This window comes from Crocodylus porosus, unplaced genomic scaffold, assembly GCF_001723895.1.
Source record: "Crocodylus porosus isolate Cpor-Errol unplaced genomic scaffold, CroPor_comp1, whole genome shotgun sequence".
NCBI classification, from domain to species: Eukaryota; Metazoa; Chordata; order Crocodylia; family Crocodylidae; genus Crocodylus; species Crocodylus porosus.
The window spans coordinates 7,224,005-7,236,025 of record NW_017728915.1 but is presented as its reverse complement, the minus strand read 5'-3'; the positions used below and the strand labels follow the sequence as shown (position 1 = coordinate 7,236,025).

General features: G+C 48.3%; 1 protein-coding gene across 1 annotated transcript in view; it reads left to right on the top strand.

Moving 5' to 3' along the window:
• CFDP1 (craniofacial development protein 1) overlaps positions 1-12,021 on the top strand; it is a 136,368-nt gene that overhangs the window by 13,329 nt on the left and 111,018 nt on the right. The window lies entirely within an intron of this gene.

Sequence of the window (12,021 nt, the reverse complement as noted above, 5' to 3'; positions counted from 1 at the left end):
CTACTTCACAGTTAGGGTGGCTAGGAGTTGGAACCAACTTCCTAGGGAAGTAGTGCTGGCTCCTACCCTGGGGATCTTTAAGAAGAGGCTTGATGACTACCTGGCTGGACTCATCTGAGTCCAGTCTTTTCTCCCGCCCAGGCAGGGGGTCGGACTTGAAGATCTACAAGGTCCCTTCCGACCCGACTTCTATGATTCTATGAAAACTGACATGAGACCTTGGGCTGGGCTATTTACAAGTCAGTGTTGAATTGACTGTGTGATCTGAGGCACTGAGCACTCATGTCTTAAAAGCCTTTAGTTAGCGAGGAGTGGCCTATTGCTTGGACTCCTTCACATCCCAGAAGCAAATGGTATTTTGAGTGTGGGGGATACCTTTTATTGGACAAATTGAATAATTCGGAGATGTTAGAAAATTCTTTAGGCACGAAGTGCCCTTTTTTAGGTCTGGGAAAGGAGCAGATATATAGTCGTCTTGTCAGCAAGTCTTGGAATACATACCAGACACAAACTGAGTGAGTGAGAGGCATGATTTTTTTTTTTTTTTTAAATGAAATGTGATGGATTAGAATTACCTTTTGAGAGAGGAAAGTTGATATTAGGTTTATAAGTAAATCAGAGCTGCAAGATCCTTTTAAGTGTGCCCCGCTGCTGGGCTGGGCCTAAGCTGCTGGGGGAAGCAAGGTGGGCTGTACTTTGGAAACGTCACAAGAAAGTGCCTGAGAGAGTCCTGGGCAAGCTGGCTTGGTAGGAGTCAGGCAAGGGGAACATAGTGCTGCAGGCAGGGAAAGGCAGGCTCCTATGGGGGTGTGCTGGTTTTTGAACCAGGGAAAGGTAGATGCCCCATCCTGGGCTCTTGCCAGTGTCTCCTTGGAATCCACGCAGATTTTTTTTTTGGCTGTACCCAGCCCTGAATCCTGTGCTGTTGTGGGGGACAAAGCAGGAAAAGGTATTTTATGTAGGGGGAAATACTGCTATTGCAGTCATGGGGATGTGAGAATGGGGTGATGGGCACATAGGCTCCCACTCTACTGTGCAACCTCTTTGACTTCTTTTATCTGTGGCATTGTTGCCTTGTGGGGGTCAGGCCAACTCTCAGGATCTTAATATTGTGCTGTTAGGAGGGTGTGACACAATTGCATGCGCACACACACCCAAACCAGCCTAGGCACATGCATACCCATAACCAATTCAGTCACACACACTGTACATCCCAAAAGTTGGACAAAAATCAGTTGTCCATACCTGCACAGTTAGTATACATACACAGATCGCTAATTTGTACATCATGCACACAATGATATAGATCTCTCTCTCATTGTTTATGTGTGTATGCATGCATGTGCATGGACACGCACACATTCCTAACTTGGATGGTATGATATGTATGTGTGCGCTTGGGGTACCTGGGATACTTGGGGACAGGTTAAGGTGAGAGAGATAAAGTGTAGGGAGTGAAAGTTGCCAGAACCAGGATTAGAACTGGAGGACTAGAGAAGCTGGGCTGAGGCTTGGGGTTACTTAAGGTCAAGTGGTCCCAGGGTTACTAGAGGTCACTAGTGCAAGGGGAAAAGCCCCATGACAAGGAGGAGACAGCCAGGAAAGAAACTGAGGCAGAAACCTGGAAGCTCAGGGGAAAAGGCTGTGGGGACAAGGCAATAACAGTGGCAGAGATCTGGCGAAAAGGCAGTGGGGATAAGACAGTGGTGAAGAAATGGGGTTTGCAGGTAGAGAGGAGCTCAGGACAAGTGTCAGAGGTGGCGGTGAGCCAGAAGCAGGAGAGGGAGACATAAGAGAAGCTGGGGGGTGAGGAGCAGAGATTGGCGCAGGGCTAGAACCGTAGTAAAGCAAAACACAACTCAGGGATCCAAATAACAGTTTTATTGAACAGACAACACATTACACAGCCCCATTCCGAGTTATTGGTACGCACGCGTGATGGCAGCAGGAGAAAGAGACTCAGTGGAAGTGTTGGAGTCCAGGTAGGGAAGAGAAACAAAGTCCAAGTCCTTGGTTGAAGAGGGGGTCGGGGGTGATAGCTACCTATCCAAGATGCAAAATGGTCCTTGTCAGCAGGTGTTGTCCAGAGGGGGGTTGCTGGCAGGGCCTCTGGGTGGATAGGTGGTGTGGCATGGTACTGGTCCAGATGGAGAGGGCATCTTCAGGAGTTAATTTTCACTACCCCTTTTTATGGGGCAGACTACCTATGATCTCCTATAGGGAGGGCCTGTCCAGGCAATATCAGTCCTGTTCCAGAGGGCTCCAGGTGTTCTTACTGAGCATGTGCAGCCTTAGCACAATGGTAGGTTACTTCATCTTTTGTTTCTTGAATGCTGAGGGTGGGTCCAAGGGTGGGGTTGTTGGTCCAGGTATTGGTGTTGATGGTCATTCAGAGGGAGCCATTTTTAGACCTACTGTCATTGACTCTCAAGCACCCTCATTCATCCCCATTCATCCGGGAACCAAGTTACATAGGAGGGGTAGGGGTGAGTCATGGGTTACACAACAGGGCTTGGGGAAAAGATGGAGACTTGATGAACAAAATGGAAACTTGACATGACTTATGCTGACTTACATATGTAGGCCTAAATCATGTAGTATCAGTAAGACAGTAACATAGAACAGTAAAAATCAAGATAAACATCATTATACAATATAAAGGAGGAGGAAAAAACCCAAAACAAATACAACTCGCTACCAAAATAAAATGCTGAAGCTTCTCCTATGTCTTAGCTCACTCATACTTATCTAATAGGGAACAGAGAGGGAGAGAAAAAGTCAGAAATGGTTGGGGAAGGGGAGGGAATGCATTTTAAAAGGAGAGGAGAAAAAAAGAAACTGGGGGTTTTGCTACAGTATTAGCAATCTTGCTGGTCAGAGATACCTAGTCTACTTTCCCCCACAACTCCCCTGCCCCCTTCTCCCTTGAACAAATAGAGGAGGATTGTTGGTCCCTGATGGAATGCCAGGTTCCTTGGAAAACCTGTAGCAGCTTTTACTGCCCCTGGAGTAGTGGGGAGGGGGTCTGTGGCCTGGGGGGTGGAGGGGGGACATGTGCCACTCGGCTGCTGCTTCTGGCCAATGCCAACCTGGCCCATGGTGTCCTGAATGGCGTGCAGCAAAGCAGTGGCTGGGCTGGCTTTGCTGCGTGCTGCTCAGGAGGAGACGGGCCCAGCTGGGTTGGCACCGGCAAGAAGCAGCAGCTGAGTCACATGCTGCTCGGGACCAGCTTGGCTGTGGCTTCCCTTCCCCAGTGCCTGCCTGGCCGGGCCTGAGAGGCATGCAGCAAAGCTGCAGCTTCTATTTTACCTCTGCTGGCCGGTCCCAAGTGGCATGCGGCTCAGCCGCTGCTTCTGCTCTCCAGTGCCAACTCAGCCGGGCCTGTCGCATTCTGAGCATCACGCAGGGAAGCAGAGGCTTTGCTGCCTGCCGCTCAGGTCAGAATGGGCCCAGCCAGGTCAGCACTAGCGAGGAAAAGCAGCCGTGTTCCGCTTCCCTGTACCATTTGGAACAGGTTGGCACCAGAGAGGCAAAGCTGTAGCTGAGCCTGTGCCATGCAGCATGTTAGGAAGTGGCACATGGCTCAGCTGCTGCTCCTCGCTGGTGCTGAGCTGGCTGGGCCTGTCTCATCCCGTCCTGTCCTGAGCGGCATGCAGCAAAGCCGGCCCAGTTGCTGCTTCCCTGTGTGCTGCTTGGAATGCAGCAGGCCCTGCCGAGTCGGCACCAGTGAGGAGAGGCAGTGGCTGAGCTGTGTACTGCTTGGGACCGAATGGGCTGGGCTGGCAGAGGTAAGTGTGCAGCTTTCCACAGCTGTTCCAAGAGCCCTGTGGGCTCCTGCTGTGGCCTGGGGGACTCCCGCCCCACTTGCGCTGTGCCCAGTGTGCACAGAGGCTGAGCCGGGAGCCCCCCAGGCCCAGTATCTTTCCCTTGTCAGGCAGCATCCTCTTGTAGGCAGGGCAGTTGTGCCCCATCCCCCACAGCTGTGTGGGCCAAGCCAGGCTCGGCTTTGGGTGCCACTGGGGGCCCAGCTGTGGCCCAGTCTGCAAAGCTCTGAGACTGCCCCCACCACTCCTCCAGCTGCCACCTTCCCAAGGGCCTGGGCAGGCCAGTCTACCTGCGGTGCTTCCCCCTATGCTTGCTTCTCCCCATATTTGTCTGTCTGTCTGCCTGCCTGTCTCTCTGAAGTTTTATTCATGGTCATCAAGTTTAGAATTTTTAGAAAACCTGATATTTACCATAAAACAAATGTTTATGATTATGAACTAATATTCAGTGCATCCTGCCATGTACCCCCTGCCCCCGTTTTTTGCTATGCCAGCACTCCAGTGCCTTACAAGGTAGACGTTGTGGGGATTTTGGCACTCCAGCCAAAAAAGTTGCCTACTCCTGACATAGACCATGTGACAGAGTGCAACTTCCAGTTCCAAAGCCATACTACCCCCTCACAAAAGGAGTATTTCCAGGGGTAAAGGGAGGGACTTCTGGTGGCCAAGGGGTAGGGTTTAGGGAGCAGGACTTCTGGCCACAAGATAGTGACTGGAGGGTGGGGCAGCTGTCAAGGGGTGGAGTTACCAAATGGCTCACCAAAATTTGTGAAGTGGCCCTCCAGCCAAAATAATTGCCTGCCCCTGGGCTAAGATCTTACTTGACAGAGTGCTGTGTGTCTTTGGGGAGAATCAGGTGGACAGATCCCTGCCAGCTCTGTGTCCTGCCAGATCCCCTGCGGGAGGTGGGGATGACAGGGACTGTGCGTTTTAATGCATACTTCTTATCCATGTCTTGGAGTAAAGCTGCCAAAATATTGCCTTTAACAGAGTGACTCTGTGCTACCCTGTGCCTCTGGAATGCTACGTTAGTTGTACACAAACAGCCTTTCCACAGATTTTGTAAACTGAGCTAATATGGTAAGTATTGTGCTTACTCAAATCTAAGCTGACCCTGAATTAAACATGACTACTCTTCTCCTCCCCCCCGCCATTTAGATTCTTTCCATGGAAGGCTTATACATTTGTTATAACTTTTCATGTATAGAATCTAATAGCCAGGGAGTTGTCTTTAATTCATTGTCCCTACTGCTGCAGAGAAGTAGAGAGTGGAGGACAGATGGTATGAGGAGGTGAAGCAACTTGTGCCTGCCCCTAACCCCCACCCCAACCTTGGGTCTCCTCCCCACTCCCCCACCTCTGCTCCCCCACTTCCAACCCACCTTTGCTTTGCACTGGTAAGCTCTTTCCCCATTCTAGGCTGGGGCACAGAGCATGGCCCCAGCCCAGCCCCTGTGCACGGGTGCCCCAGACCAAGCTGGGGCTATTCTCGGTGCCTAGGGTTACAGCGTGAGCAGAGCCTGCCAGCACAAAGCAAGGGTAAATGTGGGGTGAGAGGGACAAGTGGGGGAACAGAGGCTGCATGGGGGACTGGGATACGGTGGGGTATAGAGGTTGGAGCCCAAACCACAGCAGCCACCTGCTTCTCCCTGTCTGCTCCCCTCCCCACCACTGCCGTTGTACTTGATTTTAAGACCAGGGGCTCCTCCCCACCATGTTAAATGGGGAGGGGAAACCACATCTTAAAATGTAGTAAATACTTCTTAGTGTAGTAAATACTTCAACTTCCTTAGTGAGTCTGTTGGCTTTGGACCATTTCTATATGATACCTGCCCAAATACCAGCCGTCAAAGAATCAACTCTTATCTTTGTATGGGACTTCCTCAATTAAGAACTGTTGCCCTCCCCCCATCCTGTAACATTTAGTTGCTTTGCAAAAAAGATATAGCAAAGCATCTAGCAGGACAATTAGAAGGCCTTTTCCTCCATATTTTAAGCATTTAGGCTGCTGACAGATGTGAAACCCCACTCCCCCCCGCCCCCCCAAAAAAAAAAACAAACCAAAACTACGCTTTACAGAAAGAGGCAGCGCATTAGTTCAGCCTGGCTCCACAGCTTCTATATAGATGGCATGCATGCTTCATTGGGGATTTTGGTGCTTTTATCTAAAAGCTGATTTAATCAGCTTTTAGATAAAAGCTCCAAAAAAGTGCTGCTGATGTGCCTGACTTATACGAATGTTGGGGGAGCCAGGTCAAACTACTGAGATGACTCTTCTGGACATTCACTGGGCTCAGTGCAGGGGCACATGGGGACTGAAGTACTTTTTTGGTTTGGTCGGTTGGTTTTGGTGTTTTTACAGCTATAAGAATCCTTAAATATCACAGAAATTGACATATTAGAAATGTATTGAGTTGGTACTGAGGAGCTTTGGAGCAGCTCTCATGTTGGTGAAGCTTGCATGACCCCTGGCTACATTATGAACTTGTTAAAATAATTATGTCAGGATGCAAAAACCAGTGTGTGTGCAAACGAAAAGTCTCTGCCCCTTAAAAATGGATTAGTTGTTGCAAATTAAATATAAAATATGTGGTTTTTAGTTCCCCAGCAGGGGGCAGGCAGGCTACAGCAACTCAGCAACAGTCTCATCTAACCAAGGAGAGGGAAAGAGATTAGCTACTGGAGATGTCATTGTATGAGGAAAGAATGAAAGGACAATAAACCAGTCAAGTTACTTGTCCCTTTTTCTCAATAGGGCTGGAATTTTGGACTAGTAGAAATCTTGTATGTATTGTGAAAAGCTTCTGTCTTTTACAGATGGTAATGCGTCAGCTTTACAATAACTCTGTGCTTTTTTTATATATATAGCACAGCATCATAGAAAATTAGGGTTGGAAGGGACCTCAGGAGGTCATCTAATCCAACCCTGTGCCCAAAGCAGGACCATCCCCAACTAAATCATCCCAGCCAAGACTTTGTCTACCCAGGTCTTAAACCTCTGAGGATGGAGATTCCACAACCTCTCTGGGTAACCTGTTCGAGTGTTTTACTACCCTACTGGTAAGAGAGTTTTTTTATTAAAATCAAACCTAATCTAACTTCCCTTGCAGCTTGAGACCATTGTTCCTTGTTGCATCATCTGCCACCACTGAGAACAGTCTCTCTCCTTTGTCTTTTGAACCCCCCTTTGGGTAGCTGAAAGCTGCTATTGAATCCCGTCAGTCTTCTCTTCTCTAGACTAAATAAGCCTAGTTCCCTTAGTTTTTCTTCATAAGTCATGACTTGCATCTTTCAGCCCTCTCACCAGTTTTGGTTGCCCTCGACTGGACTCTCCAATTTGACCATGTCCTTTCTGTAGTGGGGGGCCCAAAACTGAGCACAGTACTCCAGATGTGGCCTCATCAGTGCTAATACAGGGGAAAGATCACTTCCCTCAATCTGCTGGCAATACTCCTACCAATGCAGCCCAGTATGCCATTAGCCTTCTTGGCAACAGCAGCGCACTGTTGGCTCATTTACCTTTAATGTCCACTGTAATCCCCTGGCCCTTTTTCTGTAGAGCTGCTGGACAGCCCATCAGCCTCCAGCCTGTACTGATGCATGTTATTGTTCTGTTCTAAGTGCAGGACTTAGCACTTCCTTGTTGAACCACATGACATTCTTTTTTGGCCCTATCCTCTAGTTTGTCTAGGTCACTCTGAATCCTAGCCCTGCCCTCCAGTGTATCTACTGCTCCCCCCACCTTTGTGTCATCTGCAGACTTGCTGAGGGTGCGCTCTCTGTGCCATCTTCCAGACTGTAGATGAAGATGCTGAACAAAACTGACCCCAGGACCAAACCCAGGGGCACTCTATTTGATACCAGCTGCCAACCAGACATCAACCCATTAATTGCTAACCTCTGAGCCCAATGCTCTAGCCATTTTTTTTTTTTTTTTTTTCCCTCTCCACCTTGCTGTTCATTCATCCAGTCCATACTTTCTTAGCTTGCCTGTGAGAATATTGTGGGAAACCAGATCAAAAGCTTTGCTAAAGTCAAGGTATATCACATCTGCCAGTCTCCCTGCATCCACAGAGCCAGTCATCTCATCATAGAAGGCAATCAGATTGGTCAGGCATGACTTGCCCCTGGTAAATCCATGCTGACTGTTCCTAATCACCTTTTTCTTCTCCAAGTGCTTAGAAATGGATTCCTTGAGGATGTGCTTCATAATTTCTTCAGGGACTGAGGTGAGGCTGACCCATCTGTAGTTTCCTGGATCCTCCTTTTTCTCTTTCTTAAACATGGGCACTATGTTTGCCCTTCTCCAATCATCTGGGACCTCTCCCAATTGCCATGAGTTTTCAAAGATGATGGCCAGTGGCTCTGCAGTCACATCAGTCAGCTCCCTCAGCACACTCTGGTGCATCCCATCCAGCTCCATGGACTTGTATATGTTCTACTTTTCTAAATAGTCCCTAATCTGTTCTTTTGCCGCTTTTGGCTGCTCTCTTTCTCCCCAGATTGTGCTGCCTGGTGCAGTACTGAGAGCTGACCTTGCCTGTAAAGACTGAGATGAAAAAGGCATTAAGTACTTCAGCCTTTTCTGCATCCTTGACTAGGTTGCATCCCCCATTCAGTAAGGGACCCGCACTTCCCCTTACCCTCCTTGTTACTGACACACTTGTAGGAACCCTTCTTGTTACCCTTTGCATCCCTTGCTAGCTGCAACTCCAATTGCACTTTGGCTGTCCTGACTTCATCCCTGAATGCCCGGGCAATACTCTTGCACACCTTGCTATTTGCTTGCCCAAGTTTCCATGTATAAGCTTCTCTTTTGTGATTTAGTTTAATGAAGAGTTCCCTGTTAGGTCCTGCTGTCTCCCAGCAAATCTAGCTTAAAGCCATCTCACTAGGTTAGTGAGTTTATCTGAGGGAATAGCATCTTCACATCTGGTGGATCCTGTCTCTTTTTAGCAATACTCCTTGGAACGTCATTCCGTGGTCAAAGAAGCCAAAGCCCTGCTGGCAACACCATCTGTGTAGCCATGCAGTCATCTACAGAATACACCTGCTCCTGTCCAGCCCTTCTCCTTGACCAGAAGGATCGAGGAGAATACCACCTTCACCCTTGCATCCCATGTCCTTTAGTCATTTGATCTGGTCAGGGTCTCCCCTGGCAGTTTCATTGTGCCCACATGGGTGAGCAGCAGCTTGGGGTAGTAGTCAGAGCTGTTTGAGTCTCGTTAATCCTAATGTGACATCACGGATGCAGGCTCTGGGCAAGCAGCAGACCTCCTGAGACAACCTGTCAGGTTGGCAGATGGATGCCTCTGTCTGCCGCAGAAGGGAGTCTCCAACCACCACCACCTGTCACTTCTTGGTGGGAGCGGTCTCGATCTTTCCTGCCTTAGGGAGTCCTGGCTTGTTCTCCTCCCCCAGTACAATGTTGCTAGGGCTCCATATCTGTTCTCCAGGCAGACTGCTGCAGGTGCAGATGCCTTAGTTTGCTGCCAGAGGTCACAAGCTTTCACCTTCCTGGGAGTCCATGTCCTCTCCCTTCTGTAGCGCTGCGTTTGACCATCCTTCCTCCACACTCTTATGAAGAGAGGCTGCAAGCCATGGGACTCTTCAGCCTGGAGAAGGGCAGGCTTGGATGACTTGGTGGCAGCCTAATAAATACATACGGGGTGTACATCAGGATCTGGAGGAACACCTGTTCACAGGGTCCAATGGTCACAAACTCCTGCAAGACTGTTTTAGGCTGGGCATAAGGAAAAACTTCTTTATTGTTCAAGCCCCCAAGGCCTGGAACAAACTCCCCCCAGAAGTGGTGCAAGCACCTACTCTGGATACTTTCAAGAAACATTTGGATGTATATCTTGCTGGGATCCTTTGACCCCAGCTGACTTCATGCCCCTGATCTTACAAGGTCCCTTCCAGCCCTAATGTCTATGAAGCATGAATTGATGAAGTCCCCGTGCTGGAGGATACTTTGGAGCCTTGCCACTTCCTCCTGTAGCTCTTGCCTGCTGCCTGAAGGACACCACCAGGAGGCACTGGTCACATCGCAGGCATGCTATCGTTGGAAGGAACCTGAAAGCCATAGTCTCCACAGTGCCAAAGCAGGATCTGGATGGAAGCTTCAGTGGTGAGTGGTCCTGCCTGGACAGATAGCTCACAGGTGCAAGAAGAGGTAGTGGAAGTAGTTGTGGCCTTGTGCTGTCCTTCAGCCATTTCCCTTGGTCTCTTAATCCACTACTTCTCTCTTGCTGGACTTCTTCCAAGCAGACCTTTCCTAGCAAATTCACCTGTAAGCTGGCCTGTTTACTGTTTCTTGATGCTGAAATGTTCTTTTTTCCCCTGCTTCTTCTCACCAAGCTTAAAGGCTCCCTTTCAAAGAGATGGGCAACAAACTGACGTGCAAATTGCTTGCAAACTTCTTCCTGTTTCTTGCCCCTGTTCGCTCACTTGGTGATATTGTCTACCTTCTGGGAAGAGAAGAATGCTTTCCCAGGTTCATATAAACTTTTACAACAGAATCACAGATAGAATGTGGTGGTCCAGACACTCAGTCTGTGCTCTGTTTGGTCATACTACTTGTTTCTAATTTTTCAGGGTGCTAAGGTGTTTATATCATGCTTGAAATCTTGGTATTTGTACGTATGTCACACCCACACACACAATGCAGTTGAAATCCTACTGGCCAATTGGATGAGAATAGTTTAATCAGTAGTGCTGCAGGATGCTAATATGAAGCACATGCTGACACCTTCAATATTGGAGTCAAATGCAACAACGCAGAATCACATTCCTACTTCTTTACAGAAGGAACCTTTATTCCCTGATATTATACATGATTCTGGTTTTCAGCATACTGCCCAACTAGAGCGATGAGAAGCTAGTGCCGCATGCCTCAGAAATCCGAGGGGTGTGCATCTGCAACAACATTGCAGATGTACATACCATGCACTAAGGTCTAGGCTTAATACTTGAATAGTTTAAAGAAGGATTTTGATTAATAGACAAACTTCCCATGTCAGTTTAGTTATGAGCACCAATATTTCATGTGTGGAAGAGTGTTTGAACAGATTTTTTTTAAAGTCATCTAGCAAAGCTAGCAAAATTGTAGCCTGAACACTTTTTCTCCTTTCCTGGCTTCATAGAATCACAGAAAGTTAGGGTTGGAAGAGACCTTAGGAGATCATCTAGTCCAACCCCTGCTCAAAGCAGGACCATCCCCAACTAGATCAACCCAGCCAAAGCTTTGTCTAGCTGGGTTTTGAGAACTTCCAAAGATGGAGTTTTTACTACCTCTCTGGATAACCTGTTCCAGCATCTTACTGCCCTCCTAGTGAGAAAATTCTTCCTAATATCTAACCTAAACATCCCTTGCTGCAGCTTGAGACCCTTGCTCTTTGTTCTGTCATCTGCCACCACTGAGCAGTCTAGCTCCATCCTCTTTCGAACCCCACCTTCAGGTAGTTGAAGGCTGCTATTAAGTCCCCTCTCAGTCTCCTCTTCTGTAGACTAAATATGTTCAGTTCCCCCACTCTTTCTTCATAAGTCATGACTCGACCTTCAGCCCTCTCATCATTTTTTGTTGCCCTCTGCTGGACTGTCTCCCATTTGCCCAAAACTGAACACAGTTCTCCAGATGTAACCTCAACAGTCACTTCCCTTGACCTACAGGCAACACACCTATCATTGCAGCCAGTATGACATTGCCTTCTTGGCAACAATGGCACATTGCTGGCTTATGTTCAGTTTATTGTCCACTGTATTCCTTAGGTCCTTTTCTGCAGAGCTGTTGCCCAGCCAGTGACCCCCCCAGCCTGTACTATTGTGTCCTAAGTGCAGGACTTTGCACTTCTCTTTGTTGAACCTCATGAGATTTTTTTTTTTTTTCTTGGTCCAATCCTCCAGTTTGTCTAAGTCACTCTGAGTCATAGCCCTACCCTGCAGCGTATCTACTACTCCCCCTAGTTTGTTGCCTTCAAACTTGCACTCCAGGGATAGAAATTACACAACTTCTCTAGGTAGCCTGTTCTAATGCTCAACCACCCTTTTAGTCAGAAGGTTCCTCCTAATCTCCAACCTAAACTTTCCCTGCTACAGCTTGAGGCCATTGCTCGTAGTTCTGTCCTGTATGGCCACAGAGAAAAGCCCATCTCCATCCTCTCTGTAACTGCTCTTCAGGTATTTGAAGACTGTTATC